General features: G+C 46.3%; 1 protein-coding gene across 1 annotated transcript in view; it reads left to right on the top strand.

The window, feature by feature from the left end:
• The first annotated feature begins 10,516 nt into the window (after positions 1-10,516).
• The window catches only part of BASP1 (brain abundant membrane attached signal protein 1), a 185,928-nt gene continuing 179,062 nt past the window's right edge, over positions 10,517-17,382 (top strand). The window contains exon 1 of the mRNA XM_077269698.1: positions 10,517-10,745. The gene's annotated coding sequence lies outside the window, so the exon portion shown is untranslated. The remainder of the gene's footprint in view (positions 10,746-17,382) is intronic.

Genomic DNA, 17,382 nt, shown 5'->3' with positions numbered 1-17,382 from the left:
GGCCAGTCCTTGATCACTGTGACCTTGTCGGGGTCTGGGGCCACTCCTTCAGCGCTCACCACATGGCCCAGGTACTGCACTTTAGGTTTCAGCAGATGACACTTGGACGGTTTCACCTTTAAGCCGAAGTTGGACAGGGCTTCAAACACCTTGGCCAGGTGCTTCAGATGGTCTTCGTAGGTCTTAGAGAAGACAATGACATCATCCAAATACAGCAGCACAGTTTCAAAGTTCATGTGTCCTAGGCAGCACTCCATCATCCTCTGGAACGTCCCGGGAGCATTGCACAATCCGAAGGGCATGTAGTTGAACTCGCAGAGACCCATTGGTGTCGTGAAGGCCGTCTTCTCTTTGTCCGCCTCCGCTATAGGAACCTGCCAGTACCCACTGGTGAGATCTAAGGTAGAGAAGTAGTTAGCAGATTTTATCCTGGGCAGTGGGTATGCGTCCTTATGTGTAATGCGATTCAACTGCCTGTAATCAACACACATCCTCATTGTACCATCTTTCTTTTTAACAAGGACTAACGGAGCTGCCCAGGGGCTACAGCTGTCTCTCACCACCCCAGCCTCCTTCATTTCCCGCAACATGTCCTTGGCACACTGGTAATGAGCTGGGGGTACAGGGCGATATCTCTCTTTTATGGGTCGGTGATCTCCCGTGGGGATGTGATGTTGGATCCCTTTCACCTGCCCAAAATCTAAGGGGTGTTTGCTGAATACCTGCTCGTACTCGTGTACCACCCTGTAGGCCCCCTGTTTTTGATGGGATGGGGTAGAGTCAGTGCCCACATGCAATTCCCGACACCAGTCTTTCGAGTGCTCTGCAGAACCTTTGTTCTCCGCCACATTTGACGGGACCAAGGGTTCAGGTGTCTGTATCACACTATTATTGACAGTGAACAGTTTGGCGAGCGTGGTATACTTGGTGAGGTGAACCTCTTCCTCCCCACAATTGAGGACACGTACGGGCACTCTCCCCTGGCGGACGTCGACCACCCCCCGGGCTGTCAGAACAGTAGGCCTATTGTCTGAATATACGGGTTCTACCAAGGCCTGGTAGTCCTTACCCCTGAGGCCTATGGCTGCCCGACACCATATTAACATCTCACTCCTGGGGGGTATCGCGATGGGGTTTGAATCACTCACAGTGACACGACCAATCTCACCACCAGTCAGCTCTACCTGCTGTCTCTGCATCAGAGCTCTGATTTCCTTCTGCAGGGCACGTTGCTCGCTGTGGCCAGCGGTTTCTGCCACCTGTTGCAACAAAACAATAACTTCTGCAAGACAATTTTCTATAACATTAGTACCAAGAGTCATCATGGGATTACATTCTCGACGATCAATATCAACAATCACAATCCCTTGGGCTTTCAATTCCACCCGCCCCACCTTGATGGTGACCTCCTTATACCCCACTTGTGGCAACGGCTGACCATTACTGGCTATTATGGTGAAATCATCGTCAGGGCCACGAGTAATATCAGCGTCCTCCCAATACCGTTTATAAAGCACGTAAGGTATAGTCGTCACCTGAGAACCGGTGTCCAGCAAAGCGTTCAAGGGGATTCCATCAATCACTACAGGGAGAACTGGTCGTCCTCCAATATACTTGGTTCTCCAATGCTGCGGGCCTGACCGTCCTACTCCTGGGGGTTGGCCCTTTGCCCCAGGGGTTGCTCGTTTAAAGGACAGTACCTTGCAAGGTGGCCCACCTGGTGACATCGGCGGCAGATGGGTCGTCCGTCCTGATGGAAGCGATCGCTGTCCCGGCCTCTGGTCGGTGGGGTCCTCTTCTGTCGCGTCCAGGGAACATCCTCTGGTCCGGAGGCTAGCTGGATCTTTTCTTTGGGGGCCTCCCGTAGGGACTGCACCGTCCGGGCTAGGGCAGCAACGCTCTTGGTTAGCTCTTGCATCTGGAGGCGAAGTCCTGCAGGGGAGTCGACCTCGAAGCTCTGGGCATCGGCCTCCGCGGCAACTGGGGTATCCGATGCCACCTCCTGGTGGTATGTGAGAGCGGGGCGCCTGGGTGGTATTGCGCGGCTGGGCTGTCGCTCCTGCAATGCCTGGATAGCCTTATCTTTGAATTGCGCAAAAGTCAAGTCTGGATTTTGCATGGCCAGGAAGTGCAATTGGCCCCGCTGGTGACTGCAAAGGAGCCCCTCAATGAACCGCTCCTTCAGAAGTTTATCCTCATCTTGCATGCTGCCGGGGTCACTCTGCTTAATGGCCCGCATCGCCTCTTGGAGATTAAGGGCATAATCCCGTAAGCTATCCTGCGGCCTTTGTTTGCATCCATAGAAAGTCAGTTTAATTTCTGTAGCAGTGCGAGTATCGAAGGTGGCTTTAAGCTTTGCAAAAATCTGTTGTGCAGTTCCTTTATCCTCGGCGGGCCAGGACTTCAATTCCCTCAGAGCCGCCCCAAAGAGTTGGCCGGTTATCATATGAACCTTCTGAGGCTCTGTCAGGGGATAGAACTCGAGCAGGCTGCAGAGCCCTTCTTTAAAGTCAGTGAATGTATGCGACTCCCCAGAGTATCGTGGGAGCCAGGCCGCTCCGGGCAGGTACGGCATAGAGAAGGGCATTATGGCTTTTGTGTTAGCGGCAGTGTCCGACTGGCTGAGGGGGACAGCGGGTTCTGCGGCAACCGGTGGTGGTATTAGGGCCGTGGCTTCACTCGCTGCGGGGACCGGAGCTGCCCCTGCGTCCGCGGCTGCGGCCGCCACCTCCTCTCCTCCCGACTCGGACATGGCTGTCCCTTCCTCCCACTAACCTGCTGGAGGTCGGAGTTCCTCTTCCGGGATTGGCGCCTTACTGCGCTTTCCGTTCCGCGCTTCTTTTGGCTGGTTCCGCCCACGAAGCTAAGGCTCCTCCCTCCGTGCGCGGCAATGGCGAGTTTTGGCGGTAAATGGCAATACACAGTCCAAGCACAATAAATCACAGTTCCAAGGCACACATGACCTGATTCTTCAGGCTTAAGTAAATCCTGTTCGTGACGCCAAGTTGTAGCGCCCCCACTGCCGCAGGGCCGAGGGGTACCCGGTACCGGGCCTCTGAGTCTCTGCTCTGGGGTTGTCACGGTGGCTAGGCCCGATCCGTGACCCTGCCGAGGGGCGCACAGTGAATGATGTGACGAATGTAGATGGTGCGGTGCAGTAAATAACGAGGACACCAGGTTGCAGTCTCTTTACCTTTTTACTGAAGGTTTTAGAGTCCTCAGTCCATAGCGCTGTCAACAGGGCTGTCTGAGACCGGCCGGTCTAAAGGCACATCAGGAGTTCTCTTTACAGGTGGGAATCAGTGTCTACCTTCTAGCGCTGGGTGTTGTAGTTCTTCCCTGCTGAGCTCCCGGGATAGTCCTCACAACTGAATCTGTCTGTCTCTGATGTTCGTTCTCTCCGTCCCCCAGATGATATGGTAGGACGCACCCGTATGACGGGGTAGGCCTGGAGTTCTTCCGGGACCCTAGAGTCGCCCCTCTCCCACAGCTGCCTCCGTTGTCTGCTTAGGTGTTAAGTGAGACAGCCAACCTGTAATTGGCTGTCCTGCCGTGGTTTGCAGTAGTACTTAAAGTCTCTTACTTGCTCGGCGTTCCGGCCACCGACTGTTTGCGCCTCAGAAGGATGTTGCCTCGGTCTAACAGCACGACTCCTTCTGGTCCTAATTCCACTTTACTGTATTCCCGTTGTGCACTGGTAAGTTCTGCTCTGAGGAGTCTGCCAGGATCCCATCCCTGACAGGTCCTCTCACTAGCTCTTCCCAGCTACTTCTCCCTGTCTTCCTGTCCAACCCCCAGTTTTACCAGAGTGTGAGGAGTGGCCTACTAGATAGGACCACCCCCCCTGGTGGCCGGAGTGTGAAGTGTAGTGAGGTGTTACCTGATCAGAGAAACTCCTTTAGTGCAATCAGACATACCATAGCTCCCCATAGTGGCGGAGCCATAGTACTGCAACGACCAGGACTCTGGGGCGCTGCACTTAGCCAAGGAGAGGCATGTTTCATAAATGTTAGGGTCCCAACAAAGAAAGGTTCACCTCATCGCAGCTGATGAGTGCTTGTAAGTTCTTAGGCTCATAGTGAAAAAATAAAGCAGTCAATGGACATAAAACGATCAGACACAATGCCTGCTTCAGTAAAAAAAGGGGTGAGAGAAAATGTAAGGGTATGTGCACACGTAGGTTGGATCTCTGCGGATTTTTCTGCACCTGCTTTTGTAAATCCGCAGGTAAACCGCACTGCAGATTTATCGCGGTTTTTGTGCGGATTCCTCCTGCGGTTTTACACCTGCGGATTCCTATTGAGGAGCAGGTGTAAACCGCTGCGGAATCCACACAAAGAATTGACATGCTGCGGAATAAACAATGCAGCGTTTCCGCGCATTTTTTTTCGCAGCATGCGCACTGCGGATTTTGTTTTCCATAGGTTTACATGGTACTGTAAACTCATGGAAAACTGCTGCGAATCTGCAGCGTCAAAACCGCTGCGGATCCGCAGCAAAATCCGCAGCATGTGCACATAGCCTAATGCAACTATGATGATACCTGAGAGAAAAAAAAAAATCAGTCCGTTTATTTCAGATGGTAAGGGTATGTTTCCACGTTCAGGAAACGAAGCGTGTTTGACGCTGCGTAGAGCCGCAGCGTCAAACACGCAGCGTCTAGATGTTACAGCATAGTGGAGGGGATTTCATGAAATCCTATCTCCACTATGCATTAAAAGACGCATGCGGCACACCCGTCTTTTAAGAACGCAGCATGTCCTTACAATGCTGAAACAACGCAAGAACAACGCTGGTGACCTGCCAGTGACCTCAGGTGCAGATTTGGTCAGGATTTTACCTGCATAAAATCCTGACCAAATCCTGATGCAATCCTGAACGTGGACACATACCTTAAGGCTGTGTGCACACGTAGCAGATTTTTTGCGTTTTTTTCACGGTTTTTCGATATAAAACCGCGAAAAAAACGCTAACATTAAGCATCCTATGTAACAGAATGCAATCCGCATTTTTTGTGCACATGCTGCATCTTTTTCCTGAGCGGAATCGCAATCCAGAAAAAAACGCAGCATGTTCATTAAAATTGCGGAATCGCGGCGATTCTGCACACATAGGAATGCATTGATCTGCTTACTTCCCGCACGGGGCTGTGCACACCATGCGGGAAGTAAGCAGATCAAGTGCGGTTGGTACCCAGGGTGGAGGAGAGGAGACTCTCCTCCACGGACTGGGCACCATATAAGTGGTTAAAAAAAAAGAATTAAAATAAAAAATAGCGATATACTCACCCTCTGGCGGGCCCCGACCTCCTCAACGGCTTCTGTGGTGTGTGTGTGAAGGACCTGCGATGATGTCACGGTCACATGACCGCGGGTCACGTGACCGCTACGTCAATGGAAGGTCCTGAACACACAGCATTAGGAACGGACGCCGCTGAGGTGAGTATAACCTTTTTTTTAATTTTTTTTATTATTTTTAACATTCTATCTTTTACTATAGATGCTGCATAGGCTGCATCTATAGTAAAAAGTTGGTCACACTTGTCAAACACTATGTTTGACAAGTGTGACCAACCTGTCAAACAGTTTTCCAAGCGATGCTACAGATCGCTTGGGAAACGCTAGCATTCTGCAAGCTAATTATGCTTGCAAAACGCTAGTTTTCTGCGGGTATATGCATGCCAATTCTGCATGCGATATACCCGCGGCAGGAGGCGCAGAATTGCCGCGGAAATTTCCGCGGCAATTCTGCTACGTGTGCACATAGCCTAACACTCACATAGATTTGTGAATCTAGCCTTAGGCTGTAACCATTCATACAGCTATTGGTGTACTTTTCTTTTTTAAATATTCGGAAAGGTCATCGTTAGATCCAGCGGCAATAACATGTATAGTTATTTTTGCCTTACATTTTCTATCCACTTCTGACATTGACTCAAAAACTGCTTGCCTAATCATCACACTTAGGGTATGTGTCCACGTTCAGGATTGCATCAGGATTTGGTCAGGATTAGTGTTGAGCATTCCGATACTTGCGGTATCGGAATTCCGATACCGAGATCCGATACTTTTGTGGTATCGGGAATCGGTATCGGGATTAATATCAATGTGTAAAAGAAAGAATTAAAATAAAAAATAGGGATATACTCACCTCTCCGGCGGCCCCTGGACTTTACCGCCGTAACCGGGAGCCGTTGTACCTAAGAATGCGCGCTTGAAAGACCTTAGGTGACGTCACGGCTTTGTGATTGATCGTGTAGCGGTCACGCGACCGCTACGGACCAATCAGGGCACCGTGACGTCATCTAAGGCCCTTCAAGCGCGCATTCTTAGATACAACGGCTCCCGGTTACAGCGGTAAAGTCCAGGGCGCGTCAGAGGGTGAGTATATCCCTATTTTTTATTTTAATTCTTTCTTTTACACATTGATATGGATCCCAGGGCCTGAAGGAGAGTTTCCTCTCCTTCAGACCCTGGGAACCATACAGGATACCGTCCGATACTTGGTGTCCCATTGACTTGTATTGGTATCGGGTATCGGTATCGGATTAGATCTGATACTTTGCCGGTATCGGCCGATACTTTCCGATACCGATACTTTCAAGTATCGGACGGTATCGCTCAACACTAGTCAGGATTTTACATCAGTATTTGTAAGCCAAAACCAGGAGTGGGTGATAAATGCAGAAGTGGAGCATATGTTTCTATTATACTTTTCTTCTATTTGTTCCACTCCTGGTTTTGGCTTACAAATACAGATGAAAAATCCTGACCAAATCCTTATGCAATCCTGAATGTGGACAGATACCCTAAGGGCTCGTGTACACGAGAGTATAAATCGGACGAGCATGCTGTGATTGGACTCAGAAATCGAATGAGACTTGCCCCGTTCAAGTTTATGGGTGCGAGAAAAAAAAAAAAACACATGCGTCAGTGTGGTATCAGATTTTTATGGATACTTTGCAATTCTATAACATGGTCCTGCACATGATTAATAGCTGCTACTGTAAAAAACAGATTGGATACAGCACACAGATTACATACAGATGACAAGTGAGATAAAAATCGTTCCACTTTTCTGGATGAAAATTGAACTGATTTTTTTTTACTGCCATGTGACCTTAGCCTTAGGCCGGTTTAACACATCTGTGTTCCGCAGTCCATGCTTGGACCGCGATGCACCGAATGGCTGCAGGTCAATTGACCCAAACTCGATTTCAGACATTTATGAGGCTCAAAATTCTGGTCAGGAGACCCATGGCCAGTCCAAACATCACATCATGGACTGTGAAACACGGAAAACCAGCATAAAAAGAAGTCATCTCAGTCAGTGGTCTCTGCTCCTATGGGATTCCTATTTCTCCAACATACTAATGCGCAGTTCAGAAAACTCTTAACTTGCTACTAATCACAAGTATCACTAAGGCTACTTTCACACTAGCGTCGTACTCGGCCCGTCGCAGAGCGTCGGGCCGACGTACTGACACTAGCAGTGAATGCGCCGCACAATGGGGGCAGCGGATGCATTTTTCCAGCGCATCCGCTGCCCCATTGTGAGGTGCGGGGAGGTGGGGGCGGAGTTCCGGCCGCGCATGCGCGGTCAGAAATGGCGGTCCGTCAGCAGCAAAAAACGTTACATGTAACGTTTTTTTGCAGCCGACGGTCCGCCACAACATGGCGCAACCGTCGCACGACAGTTGCGACGTGTGGCAAAGCGTCACAATGCGACGCTAATGCAAATCAATGGTGAAAAAACGCATCCTGCAAGCACTTTTTCAGGATGCGTTTTTTCTACCAAACGACGCATAGCGACGTGCAGTGCACGACGCTAGTGTGAAAGTAACCTAAGGGTATGTGCACACGTAGAATTGACCTCTGCGGATTTTTCCGCAGCGGATTTTAGAAATCCGCAGATAAAAGGCACGGCGTTTTACCTGTGGATTTAACGCGATTTTTATGCGGATTTTGTGCGGATTCCACTGCAGTTTAACACCTGCGGATTCCTATAGAGGAGCAGGTGTAAACTGCTGCGGAATCCGCACAAAGAATTGACATGCTGCGGAATGTAAACCGCAGCGTTTGTGTGTTTTTTTCTGCAGCATGGGTACAGCGGTTTCTGTTTTCCATAGGTTTACATTGTACTGTAAACTCATGGAAAACTGCTGCTGACCCACAGCTGTAGATCCGCTGCGGATCCACAACGTGTGCACATAGCCTAAGGGTCTATTCACAAGTTCAAGTTTCCAGGAGCAGTTTTTAAATCTAAGGCTTCGTTCCCACCTGCGTATAAATTCGATGAGTGCAATGGGAGGAGAAAAAAATAAAAATAAAAAATTGCTCTCGCACCAATGTTAGTCAGTGCTCATTTGCGATTTTTTCCTCAGCTGAAATCGGACTCAGGATTAAAAAAAAAAATATATAAATAAATCGCAGCATGCTGTGAGTGGCTGCATATACCGGATGAGACTTGCAAATGAAAGTCAATGGGTGTGAGATTAAAAAAAAAAAAAAGGGACGGCAAACGGAACATACGTACGTCGTCTGATTTTTACAAATACATTACCATTCTGTGGTCCCGTAATGACTGCAGAATAATAGTTACTGAGAAAAAAACCACATGTCATACTGATGCTATGTGTGAGAAAAATAGCATTGTACTCGCATGACACGCGTCCTACTTTTCTCAATCAATATTGGAGCAAATTTTTTAACTGCTAGTGGGAGCAAAGCCTAAAACAAAGAATGGATGAAAAAAAGAGAGTCCTCCATTTATGATGCAGAAAAAAGCAGGTCATGGACACATATCCTAAGAGTTTTTTGAAGTATATAAAAACTTTTGTTTTTTAAAAAACAAAACTTATTTTTATAGGGAATTTTTGAAGCACTTTTTGAGGAGTATTTTGGAAAACATTCCTCAAAAAACTCATACCCTAAGGCCAGGTCCAGGCGAGCGTATAAAAAAAAACCTTTCAATTTTCGGCCAGAAAACTTGGGCGATTTTTCACCCACACCTGATTGCAACTGTGCAGCATATTTGTATTTTATGACCATGTGCCATCTGTGTAACACACGTACTTTTGAAAATAAAGTTTCCGTGTTAAGAATTGCAATTTAGCTGTAAAATTCAGATGCTATACAGATGATCTGCATGGGACCTGGTTTTTCTTTTTTTTTGGGTGCAACAATAGAATTCAATTAAAAATCTGGAAGAGCATGCTCCGATCTTATTTCACATGGACGCTCGGTGGGAAAAAACAGTCAGCTGAACCGCATTATTGAATCACAATGGTCAGTGCGGATAATACAGTCATCTGAGCGAGCCCCAAGGGAAACAGGGCTTTAGCGTCCTAGATATTTCCATGTAAAACCGGACACCGCAGCATTAAATAATAAAAGAGCTTAGGAGCTAGCAGACATTAATCCGGAGCCTCCATCATTAGCATTGGGCACAGGTGCCACCGAAGCCCGCACGCCCCACTTCACTGTGCATGCTGCCTCACACCCAGATCTGACATGGGCATATTAATCCCAGCTATATAATGACACGATGCCACAAATAATGTTTGGAGGACACAGCAATGCTCATGGATCAGATTTGTTACAGAAAATTCCTGCCCCCGTTTCCTACATCTGAGCTCGGTTTGCAAAAATATGTGCAGAAACAGCAAAAACCATCCGATTGCCATGAATGAAGCATATCCTGTATACGTGGAAAGGTCTGTACCATCCGCCACGTGTAAGTGTACTTGTATCCCATCCAACGCAACATGATCATTGTGCTTCTCACGGCTGATCATTTTCTCAACAGTTATCAAACTTTAATAAAAGCAGTCAATCATATAACTCCGTAGACGACCCGGTCGCCATATATTTCATTGCCTAATACACGCCATGTCCTGCAGGGGGAGCCAAAGTGACGAACATCACAATTTACCAAACATTTGCAATTCCTTTTAAAAAAATATATTTGAAGAAAAATACAAATAAAAAGTAACTTGTGAGTAGACAGCTGAAAAATAATCCGATTTACAGTTTTCAAATACAAAATGCATGTAACATTTACTTCCTTCAATCACTCCTACTAATAAAAGGTGTGCTAAATTCATTACAAATTAAGCTGTAGACCTGTTAAAGGATTCACAGCCAATTTCCAGTAAAAAAGTGTAGTCCAAGCAGTGCAATCTCCATTGTGGACGCTGATCACCTGGCCATTCATTACCCAGTAGGTGAGGTCTGTGCAGGAATTAATTCCCACGCCATCAGGGAGAGGACAGAAGCACAGACAGTGGGACAGCTACTCCTAAAGTGGGGAGCAGCAGCACATCCAGGGGGGGCCCAATATCCTGTCCAGAGGGGCCCCCAATATCCTGCCCGGGGGGGCCCCAATATCCTGTCCAGGGCTGTAGTAGGAGGACTGCCATCCACAGCTCAGGGTAGGGTGCTCTCCTGAATATGAGTGCAAGAATGATCAGCACACACTTTAATATTTATTACAAAAAAAAAAAGCCCCACAGTGGCTTATGGACTGGGGAAAGGGAGGGAGTGGGAGAGAAGATGGAAAGGGGGAGATGGGGGAGGAGAAGCAGAAGGGGAGGAGGGAGAGGGAGAAATGCAGAGGCAGCAGCAGCACAGACATTGCTACAGCGCCTGCTAATCACTACAGTGCCAGCCACCGAGCAGGGGAGACACAGGCACCCAGGGCAGGAGGGCACACTCACCCAGGACAGGCACAGGCTATACCACAAGGTAAGCTGCAGCTCTCGGGAGGGCAGGGGGCAGACTATCATAATCCATGGGAAAGGAAGCTGTGCCACATTGCTCTTGTAGTAAAAGTGCAGGGCTACTGTGACCACACACGTGCTGGCGGGCATCCTGGATGGCACACTTCTTCTGGGCTAGTCCCCTGACATGACCGAAATCCTGCTCTCTTCATGTGCTCTTTGTCTTGGCTTCATCCATACATACTGGGCGTTTCTGGGGTGGCTTGACAGCGCTCGGGTGGTTACATGTCCCCTGCCATGCTAGTGAGGACCCAGCTCTGGCACTGATGATGGCTGATGTGCCATCCAGGAGGATCCTGGCAGTGGGCAGCTTGGCATGGTGCGTGTGCAACAGCTGGATGACAGCTGTGCCGGCGATCGGCTGCAGCAGCCATTGCTAGGCTGGCTATTGTCTCGCCGTGTTAGGGATGGAGCACGCACAGTATACAGGGATATACAGTATGTAGCCAGTGCCAAATCCGGCGCACATGGATTTTGAAAGCATCTGCAGAAAAAAAAGCGATTAAGATGAATGACAGGTCTGGGGGCTGATGAGACGATCCATCCACCTCGGGCTCTTGTTGGGAGAAGAATACTGCAGTGCAAATGAATGAGACTTTACAGTAATTACCAATTCCTTTGTCTTTGACTCACGCATGCGCAGAGGTGTGGGGCGTGGAGAGCTGCTCTCCTTGGTACCCTGCATCCCTCAGATCCCCACTGTCAGAAATGCTACATGCAAAGCTGGCATTACCAAGTGATCTGCTCTAAACTGGGCAGGAGCTATGCCAATACCTAGATTCATAAAGATGGCAGATATTGCCTCACTTTGTCCTGAAGCACCTGTGGAGTCCCCCCCTACATCCACCCATATCCATTGCATGTGAGCAGTACTAATATATATTCTTGGCATTGCCAGCTGATATGTGTGGACACAGATAATGGATTAGATTGGGTTCTCTGTGTAACGTGCAGGGAGATGTGTGCAATGGTTCATAATGGCGACGACTGGCTATTTTCAGCTGCTACATATATCAGGGGTGGATGGCCGGGTGACCTGGCTTATTCATCAGTGTGGGAAAGTGATTCTGTACACTCGTACATCCCTATCAGTGACCATATTGGGTGGGCACAGCTGTGCAAATGATAGGTGGGTGAGCCATCTTGGCAGTCCTGTGAGCAAATAGGAGGCAGAGAGCTGCTTGTATTAGCATTGCATTATGCTTCTATAGCGCCATTAATCCCATGGTGCCTTCCAGCCGTTATCACGGTCTCCACTGGGGCTCACAATCTACCTATTAGTATGTCTTTAGATTTTGGGAGGAAACCAGAAAATCTGGAGGCATCCCACACAATCAAAAGGAGAACATACAAACTCCTTGTAGATGATTGTTCGTGGTGAGATTGGAACCAGGACCCCAGCACTGCAGAGCACTAATCACTGAGCCACCGATCTTGTTGGTGGTGTTCTGCCTACAGTCAATTTATTTATTTATTTATTTTTTACAAAAATGTCAGCACAAAAAATGCACGCATAATTTTTGTTTCAGGTCTCTTCACACCTTCTTTTTTTGACACTGTTTAAAAAAAAAAAATTGTGAAAAAACCCAGCCAATCTAAGGTCACCACCGTGTCAGGTCAATTATACATCCCTCACAGCACTAGCTGGAATGTTTCTGGACTTCTTCCATTCCCTTTTTTTTTTTTTTATTCATGGCTTTTTACATAGAAAATTAGTAAATCACATTAATGGGGCTGGTATGGTAGACTTGCACCTCATCAATAGTTTTCTTTTCCTCCCTCCCGCTCCTAGCACTGAGACTGTCCTAAAGATCTATCTGAACTCTGGGCAAATCTACCATGTTCTGCCTTACACATAATGTAAATATGTGCAGCGTTGCCCTTGGTGAATTTGGTTTTTGCAGCAAATAGTGTTAGAAACACTGAAGGCCATGCTGTAAGTTTTATGGAGACTGTAGTTTCTACTGAGCATGTGCGAGATGGCAGGAGGAGCACAGTGAAAATTTTGTCAATCAAGCTTCGCTGGCGGTGATAGAACTTGCAACATGACTAATTGTGGACTCCTAAAATCTGGCAGTGTGTATGTAGTGGGACTCCTAGGGAGAGACCTGTCTAGTCACAATATGTGCATAGGGAGAGATCTGTCAATCATCTGTAAGTGGGTGGGACAAGCCGGTTGGGGACTGCATAAGACTAATCTGATCTGTCCCTATGGCCCATGGCAATAGGGTTTAAAAGAAAGCCATCCATACTGATAGTCTCTGATATATCTGCCCGTGGCTCAGGCAGCAGGAATCGTGTGCCGGGTTCCCTTTTAAGATCTGAGAAATTGGAGGCTGACTGATTTCTACCTGACAACTAGAGATGGACAGATCGATTTGTGGGACTCCGGCCCAGCATATAGCTGAGTGGTATCAGCGTGCAGACAGGAGGCCCCGAATGTTTCACTGCCTGCCCAGCTTTTGATTAGCCAAGGCTGGTGCAACGTCATCTGTGCGTCTCATCATAAAGGTGACCAATCAACTGATACCCCGGGGGCGCCAGAAGGTAAGATTCCTCCAGACACCACTGACCTGGATGCTGGACCGGAATCCCGTAAACCGGTCCGTTCATCCCTGAATATTTGGCGCTAGTGATATGGTTGCCGTACGGCTTTCTGATCTCATCTCCATTGTAACATTTGGATGTGTGCTGTCCTTTCTTTGGAATGGGTGGCAATTTTCTTGCTTTCTCGTAATCATATTCAATTCTGTTTTGTTTGATTAATATACAGTATTCACACTGTGCCGTAATATGGCCGAATGAATACTCGCACGGCCGCAGCTTCTAGGCAAGTGTATCCATAGTAACCATTTTGTCTCACATCGCTCAAGGCCAAATTGGCACTGTGCTGACAGCAAGGTGAAAATGAACTTGGCAGCGTTCACACCATGCTATTCTACATCACAGCCAGCAATTCTTATCAGATTTCTTTTCCAAACCGAGTGTCTATAGATGGACTGCTAATGTTAAGCTTTTCTGTAAAAATCTGATGTTTCTGGTCCGAATTGTAAACTGACATCATGCGGTGCAGCGGCGGCTTAGGTTGGCTTTACTTTCCAGGCTGATTTATATTTAATTTCACACAATAAATCAATTGTGGCTGGCACTGGGGTCAAACTAAGAATTGTAGTATTGCGGGGGCTGTGACGGTTACAAAGGTTTACTTTTTTTTTCTAATTGTCCAATTAACCTTTTTATGTAAACAGAGTATAGAAATGACAGCGCTGAGCAGTCTTACATGCTTGCAGTCCTGTGCAAATCCACCTGTGCTCCTATTTATAGCATGCCTTGTGCCATGAATATTGCACATCTGCACCAATTAAAAGCCACCATTGTGCAGACATCATCTGCGCCTGATTGACGCTTATGTTTCTCTATAGACAGATATATATGAGAGAACAATTTGACAACTATTGTTGCAGTGCATTCAGCGATGACTATTTCAGAAATTGCTTGTTTCTTACTTAGATGCTTGAATGCAGAATAAAATTACAGTGTATGTTTCCTTATAGCTGAGATCCACCAGGAGATGTAAAGATGAATGCATGCCTGTACATCCTCCATAGTCCATCGTACATCCTCCATAGTCTTCACTGTAATGAGGTTTGGCTGTAAATGGCAATAATCAATATGAGAAGTAGCATCTGTTAGAAATACACAATTGATCCAAAAGTCATTAGATTCAGTTGATCAGGGATATCGGCAAAAAACAAACTTGTAGAACTTGTATCAGTTCAAGGGACTTGAAGGGTTTATCCCGTGCCCCATACGTGTACAATGAGATGTGGCATGTTTGGGGCCGCAATCTAGGTATTGTGCGCTTCATATTCTAATTAATATGACTGTCTTCCCTCCCAACCACGTATAAAAGCAAATAAGTGGTGCAAGGTGCTGGTTAATATCTTAAAAGGAAATGACACCTGTGTTTTTTACTAATTAAATCTGCAACAGGAAGGAGCTAAAGTTCAGCCATCATCTCTAGGGAAAGGGGGATCCTGTGTAATCTGTCCTACACCCCTCTACAGTGAAATTGCAACACTTAAGATGGAAAGTTGTGGCATTACGGAAACAAGATTGATCTGCAAATGATGAAAATATGGCAGCAAAATTTTGAAATGATTCATCGTTGACTTTGCGCTTTTTGTTGGTTTTAGCTCTGTTTTTTCTCTTCACTTCACTGTTCTATTTGCATCAGTTTTGAAGTCTGTTTTATGTGGGGGGCTTTCTGGTTTGTTGGGCAGATCATAGCGATTCCAGATGTCTTTCTTTGATTTATTAATTGCAACTTTTTAAAAAGCTGCAAAGTTTGGCCCAACTCCAGCTCCCCCACTGGTGTATTTTTGAGTACGTGCCAGTATTTTGGCACAATGTATGTGCAATTTTGCAAAATGTGAGACTTTTTGGGCTAAAATGTTCACAGTTCAAGACAGGAAAAAAGACTACTTTTGACTGTGTGCCAAATTCATGTATTACATGCGCCAATTTGAAGAATTTGATACAAAAAAAGGCAACTAAAACCACAAGACAAAAGAAATTACAAAAAAAAAATCAGATGATGATTCGGTTCTGTGACTTATGCAGTATTGAGCGTGCACACCACGCACAAAAATATAGGCAGATGCACACTTTGGCATGCTATCAATGAGATTATTAATGGCCGCCAAATGATTTCTCAATTTTCCTTGATGGGGAGACAAGTCCAGAGACTCTGCAGGCCATGGTGACACATTAAGGCCATGTAGACTGTTCTCAGTAGTAGAAGCAAAATGTAGCCTGGCATCGTCATGTTAAAAGCCTCTTTGGCAAAACCAAATCAATGTAATGCCAAGCTGTACCTAGAATAAAGAGTAGAGGACTATACAATCGGCCACCCTACACAATAACCCCATTTGTGGCTTCTTCATGGTATAGCCCACGTGGTTTACAGACCAATCACGAAGCGTAACTCATCAATAAAGAGAGCAGACCTCCCTTCCAGCCTGCATTGCTGTCTATTTTTACACAATGATAACCTTTTGAGAACAGGGTGTGAGGTCAATGAAACACCCATAGCCTGACATCTGGCTCACAGCCCAATGTCCTGCAAACATCTGGGTTATATAGACACATTTTGATGTCTTAGGCCGGCGTCACACTCAGCGTATGAAAATACGGTCCGTATTTTACGGCCATAATACGCAGAAATGTTCCAAAAATAGTGATCCATATGTCATCCGTAGGCAGGGTGTGTCAGCGTATTTTGCGCATGGCATCCTCCGTATGTAATCTGTTTGGCATCCGTACTGCGATATTTTCTCGCAGGCTTGCAAAACCGACATCTAATGGATTTGTGTGCTCAAATGTTCGTTAAAACATATATACAGTATGTATGTGTGTATATGTGTATATATATATATATATATATATATATATATATATATATATATATATATATATATATATATATATATATATATATATATATATATATATATATATATATATGTATTTATATTTAATTCAGCGCGAGATATGTGAAAAGTCGGTAATTCAATTGCCGGCTTTTCATTTCTCCTTCTCAAACCCGACATGATATGAGACATGGTTTACATACAGTAAACCATCTCATATCCCTTTTTTTTTTGCATATTCCACACTACTAATGTTAGTAGTGCGTATGTGCAAAATTTGGGCGCTGTAGCTTGTAAAATAAAGGGTTAAATGGCAGAAAAAATTGGCGTGGGCTCCGGCGCAATTTTCTCCGCCAGAGTGATAAAGCCAGTGACTGAGGGCAGATATTAATAGCCTAGAGAGGGTCCATGGTTATTGGCCCCCCTGGTTACAAACATCTGCCCCCAGCCACCCCAGAAAAGGCACATCTGGGAGATGCGCCTATTCTGGCACTTGGCCACGCTCTTCCCACTCCCGTGTAGAGGTGGGATATGGGGTAATGAAGGGTTAATGTCACCTTGCTATTGTAAGGTGACATTAAGCCAGATTAATAATGGAGAGGCGTCAATTATGACACCTATCCATTATTAATCCAATAGTACGAAATGGTTAATAAAACACACACACATTATTTAAAAGTATTTTAATAAAATAAAGACACAGGTTGTTGTAATATTTTATTATACTGGTAATCCACCTGAAGACCCTCGTTCTGTAACAAAGGAAAAATAAAAAAACAACAATATCTCATACCTTCCGTCGCTCAGGTCAAGTCCCACGAAGTAAATCCATCTGAAGGGGTTAAATCATTTTACAGCCAGGAGCTCTGCTAAAGCAGTGCTCGTGCCTGTAAAAACCCCGGGGAATGAATGGAAAGCAGGGTGACCTGTAGTTGCCTTGAGTTGCGGTGATGCGCCCTCTGCTGGATGTCCTCATATGAACTCGAGCGTGGGAACTTTCAGTCATATGGGCGGGGTTTTCGGGTGTTTGATTCACCCTTTCCTTACCCGCTGGCTGCATGCTGGCTGCAATATTGGATTGAAGTTCATTCTGTCTTCCATAGTACACGCCTGCGTAAGGCAAGACAGAGTCCCTTTAACCATTTCGTACCATTGGATTAATAATGGATA

Source organism: Ranitomeya variabilis, chromosome 6 (assembly GCF_051348905.1).
Source record: "Ranitomeya variabilis isolate aRanVar5 chromosome 6, aRanVar5.hap1, whole genome shotgun sequence".
Classification (NCBI taxonomy): Eukaryota; Metazoa; Chordata; class Amphibia; order Anura; family Dendrobatidae; genus Ranitomeya; species Ranitomeya variabilis.
This window is presented reverse-complemented; position numbering and strand designations above follow the sequence as displayed.